At 38.3% G+C, this 5,311-nt stretch overlaps 1 pseudogene; it reads left to right on the top strand.

Moving 5' to 3' along the window:
- Positions 1–3,732: 3,732 nt before the first annotated feature.
- LOC101145431 (histone-binding protein RBBP4-like) lies at positions 3,733–5,017 on the top strand (annotated as a pseudogene).
- Positions 5,018–5,311: the final 294 nt, after the last annotated feature.

The raw sequence follows: 5,311 nt of genomic DNA, 5'->3' as shown, positions 1-5,311 counted from the left end.
AGAGGTAATCACCACATCCAGACGGCATCTTCTCCTGAAGGTTGATCCTTAAAGAACTTTTATTACCTAAGAGACTTTTATCTGTGTAGTAAGATAAACTTTGGTCACCATGAGATTCCTCCCCTTTCCCTCCCATAACTTACAGCCACCTGTAAAGTCCACCAAAAGTCTGAAGCCCCTATTCCTTCATGCTATTTTAACCTTCAACCATCTCTGTTCCCTTCTTTGAGTCTCATATCTTACGTGGCTCCCATGCACACTTGCACATTAACAAATTTGTATGCCTTTTTGCCTATTAATGTATTGTCAGTTTATTTCAGCAGATTGAAACCTTCAGAGGGGAAAAGAAAAAATTCATTTCACTCCTACAGTGTTTACAAATTATATATGCACACAGGAATCATGCTATATTTATTTTAATATCACCAATACCTACAATATTTATGATGTATCAAGTTACTCAGTGGATGTATGTATACCAAATTGAAATTAAACACGTATCAAGAAGTAGACGGATAAGAATGAGAGGATAAAAGAGAACTATGCTCACAGATCATATGTACTCATACATCAGTCAAAATATGCAGACAGAAATAGATTTCTATGTACAAGAAGTAAAACATATTCCTAAAGCTTTCATAAAGCCAAAAGCCAAAAATATATACATTTTTCCAAATATTTACATAGATGGACTGCTTTAGGGAATAAATATAGCCTCATCGTGCTCAGGAAGGGAGTATAATGAGAGGACAGAGCCCAGGGTCCTGATTTACTGCTCTCTTAGGTGCCTTTCCTTGCCGATTTATGGAGGTGCCATAGAAACGCCTTTGGAAGAAGCCTGTTCCCTTTTTCAGGGAATAATTACTGCTCTGACACTCAGCCAGGGGACACAGAGAGAAAAATAAAATATAGAAATTAATATGAAAACTTTTTTTAGTAAAATACATACAGGCATACCTCTGATAAATGTATTTAGTAAATACACACAGGCATACCTTATCTTACTTTAAGGCCAAATAGCTGAGTTATAATAGGCTTAAATCAGGAGTTTGACTAGTATAATAAATACAATTAATTAATTGTGGTCAGTTCTACATTGTTTGTGTTACCTCAGACTTATGTAATTAAAATATTTGAATCAGAAAAGCATATAATACCTCTGACACATTATGGATTTAATTTCAGACTACCACAATAAAGCGAAATCATAATGAAGTGAGTCACTTGAATTTTTTGTTTCCCAGTGCATATAAAAGTTATGTTTACAATATACTGTAGTCTGTTAAGTGTGCAATAGCATCATGTCTAAAATAACAATGTACGTACTTTAATTTTAAAATATTTTATTGCTAACAACAACAACAACAAAAAAAAGGCTAACAATCGGGCCGGGTGCAGTGGCTCATGCCTATAATCCCAGCACTTTGGGAGGCCGAGACAGGCGGATCACGAGGTCAGGTGATCGAGACCATCCTGGCCAACAAGGTGAAATCCTGTCTCTACTAAAACACACACACAAAATTAGCTGGGCATGGTGGTGCACCTGTAGTCCCGCCTACTCGGGAGGCTGACGCAGGGGAATCGCTTGAACCTGGGAGGTGGAGGTTGCAGTGAGCCAAGATTACGCCACTGCACTCCAGCCTGGTGACAGAGCAAGACTCCATCTCAAAAATAAAATAAAATTAAAAAATGCTAACAATCATCTGAACTTTTAGCAAGTCATAATCTTTTTGCTGGTGAAGGCTCTTGCTTCATTGTTGATGGCTACGGACTGATCAGGGTGGGGTTGCTGAAGGTTGTCGGGGTAGCTGTGGCCATTTCTGAAAAAACAACAATGAAGTTTGCTGCATCGATTGATTCTTCCTTTCACAAAAGATTTCTCTGTAGCATGCAATGCTGTTTGATAGCATTTTACCTTGTGTAGAACTGCTTTCAAAATTGGAGTCAATCCTCTCAAGCCCTGCCACTGCTTTGTCAACTAAGGTTATGTAATATTCTAAATCATTTGTGGTCATTTCTACAAAGCTCACAGCATCTTCACTGTGAGATTTCATCTCAAGAAACTACTTTCCTTTGCTCATCAATGAGAAGCAGCTCCTCATTCATTCAAGTTTTATCGTGAGATTGCAGCAATTCAGTCACATCTTCAGATATCACTCTAATTCTAGTTGTCTTGCTATATCTACCACAACTTCAGTTATAATAGTAACATCAAAGATCACTGATCAGATACCTATCTGTTGTGATGATCTGATAAGAATGAGAGGAAAAAAGAGAACTATAAACTATTTCAAACTTTATTATTATTATTGTATCAGTATTAACAAAATGTGGCACAGAGAAATGAAGTGAGCACATACTGTTGGAAAAACGGCAATGATAGACTTACTCAATGCAGGGTTGCCACAAACCTTCAATTTATTAAAAAAAAAATCTGTGAAACAATAAAATGAGGCATGCCTGATTTTTCTTCATATTTCATTAGTTTTTATATATTATTAATATTTGAACAATAGCAGTTTATATCGGATTATACTGTAAACTTTCATTGCCAAAAATACTACCTATGTGCGGTTGTAGTGTCACTAGATTCTGACATTACTACAGATAAAATTTCAGTTGACAAAATCTTGCAAAACAACCTAATAATGATGAGAAGAAAGATTTAAAGGGGTAAAATCAATTTTTTTGCCATTTTTAAGAAAAAAAATAGATGATTTTCCTGATTTGAGGGGTCCATGATTCCTAACATAAAATCTATGAGACTTCTGTTTCTAGTAACAAAGAAAAATATCCTGTGCTAAGATTATATGAAATTCTGGAAAGATGGGAACCCCTTTTTCCCTCTCCTCTTGACTCCAATCCAGCTACTAACAACATCCCCCTAATGGAGCAGCTGTCACCTTCCTCTCCTCCACCTACACTCTCCTCCACCTACACTCTCCTCGTAATACATCCCAGCAGTCAGAGAGAGAATGAACACACCACCTTGTGAGACAGAGCTACCAGAGGAAAAAAAATGACTACTGAACAAAAATTGAATGCGATTAAGATTCAGTATGACAAAAGATTTTCTAAAAATAGACATGATTTTCAAATTAAAAATGCAGTAAATCTCAGGATTGGAAGAATTTGCTAAAAAAAAATTAATTCAGTAAATGAATTTAACACAAGGATTTTTTAAATCTCTTAGGTCACTAACTCAGGTCCCAAAAGGGCAAATAAGAGAAGAGATAAGGGGCTTCAAGGGCAGATCACAAAGGGTAGGTGGCTGGGGGTGCTACAGGTGGGGGGATAGAATAAAATGTGATAATGTTTCAGATAATAGATAAAGTTTCCCTGAGCTAAAGAAAATCTTCAGTTCTCTTATTAAAAGGGCTCACTAAATCCAGGAATGTTTGACACACACTTAAGCACATCATGGTAAAATTACTGATTTTTAAGAATGAAGAAAAACTATTTTTCAATCTCCTCAATAGTTAGTAAATGTTACCTTGCAATACCCACATCAGAACAGTTACTTCAACTAACTGTACTTGAAATACAGTAAACAATACCCACATCAGTACAGTTACTCCAAGATAGTAGAGGAAAAAGAAAGGAACCAATGGTAAACCAAAAACATCCAAAAGAAAACAAAAAACCTTTATATAACTAAATTAAAAGATAATAGTGCCCCCACCCTCACCTGCAACGGTCGACCCCAGGATTCCCCCAGCTTGCCTGCCTGCCATGGCCGACAAGGAAGCAGCCTTTGACGACGCAGTGGAAGAATGAGTGATCAACAAGGAGTACAAAAAATGGAAAAAGAACACCCCTTTTCTTTATGATTTGGTGTTGACCCATGCTCTGGAGTGGCCCAGCCTAACTGCCCAGTGGCTTCCAGATGTAACCAGACCAGAAGGGAAAGATTTCAGCATTCATCAACTTGTCCTGGGGACATACACATTGGATGAACAAAACCATCTCGTTATAGCCAGTGTGCAACTCCCTAATGACACTCAGTTTGATGCGTCACACTACAACACTGAGAAAGGAGAATTTGGAGGTTTTTATTCAGTTAGAGGAAAAATTGAAATAGAAATCAAGATCAACCATGAAGGAGAAGTGAACAAGGTCCGTTATATGCCCCAGAACCCTTGTATCATCTCAACTAATACTCCTTCCAGTGATGTTCTTGTCTTTGACTATACAAAACACCCTTCTAAACCAGATCCTTCTGGAGAGTGCGATCCAGACTTGTGTCTCCGTGGACATCAGAAGGAAGGCTATGGGCTTTCTTGGAACCCAAATCTCTGTGGGCACTTACTTAGTGCTTCAGATGACCACACCAGCAGCCTGTGGGACAGCAGTGCTGTCCCAAAGGAGGGAAAAGTGGTGGATGTGAAGACCATCTTTACAGGGCATACAGCAGTAGTAGAAGATGTTTCCTGGCATCTGCTCCATGAGTCTCTGTTTGGGTCAGTTGCTGATGATCAGAAACTTATGATTTGGGATATTTGTTCAAACAGTGCTTCCAAACCAAGCCATTCAGTTGACGCTCACACTGCTGAAGTGACGTTCACACTGCTGCCTCTCTTTCAATCCTTATAGTGAGTTCATTCTTGCCACAGGATCCGCTGACAAGACTGTTGCCTTGCGGGATCTGAGAAATCTGAAACTTAAGTTGCATTCCTTTGAATTACTTAAGGATAAAATATTCCAGGTTCAGTGGTCACCTCACAATGAGACTATTTTGGCTTCCAGTGGTACCAATCACAGACTGAATGTCTGGGATTTAAGTAAAATTGGACAGAAACAATCCCCAGAAGATAAAGAAGACAGGCCACCAGAGTTATTGTTTATTCATGGTGGTCATACTGCCAAGATACCTGATTTCTCCAGGAATCCCAACGAACCTTGGGTGATTTTTTCTGTACCAGAAGACAATATTATGCAAGTGTGGCAAATGGCAGAGAACATTTACAACAATGAAGACTCTGAAGGAAGCCTGGATCCAGAAGGACAAGAGTCCTAGATATGTCTTTACTTCTTGTGATTTTAGACTCCCCTTTTTTCTTCTCAACCCTGAGAGTGATTCAACACTGGTTTCAAGACACAGACTTTGTTCAGCTATCCCTCTATATAATAGGTACCACCAATAATGCTATTAGCCCAAACAGTGGGTGTTTTTTAAATATTAATGGCGGGGGGGGGGTTGATTCAGCAAAGCCACAGACTTACATTGAAATTTTCTTCAGGAATTTTCTAGTAACAACCCAGGTCTAAATTAGCTACAGAAAGGGGAATATTATGTGTGATTATTTTTCTT

This window comes from Gorilla gorilla, chromosome 5 (genome assembly GCF_029281585.2).
Source record: "Gorilla gorilla gorilla isolate KB3781 chromosome 5, NHGRI_mGorGor1-v2.1_pri, whole genome shotgun sequence".
NCBI classification, from domain to species: domain Eukaryota; kingdom Metazoa; phylum Chordata; class Mammalia; order Primates; family Hominidae; genus Gorilla; species Gorilla gorilla.
The sequence above is the reverse complement of the archived record's forward strand: the minus strand, read 5'-3'. Positions and strand labels throughout refer to the sequence as shown.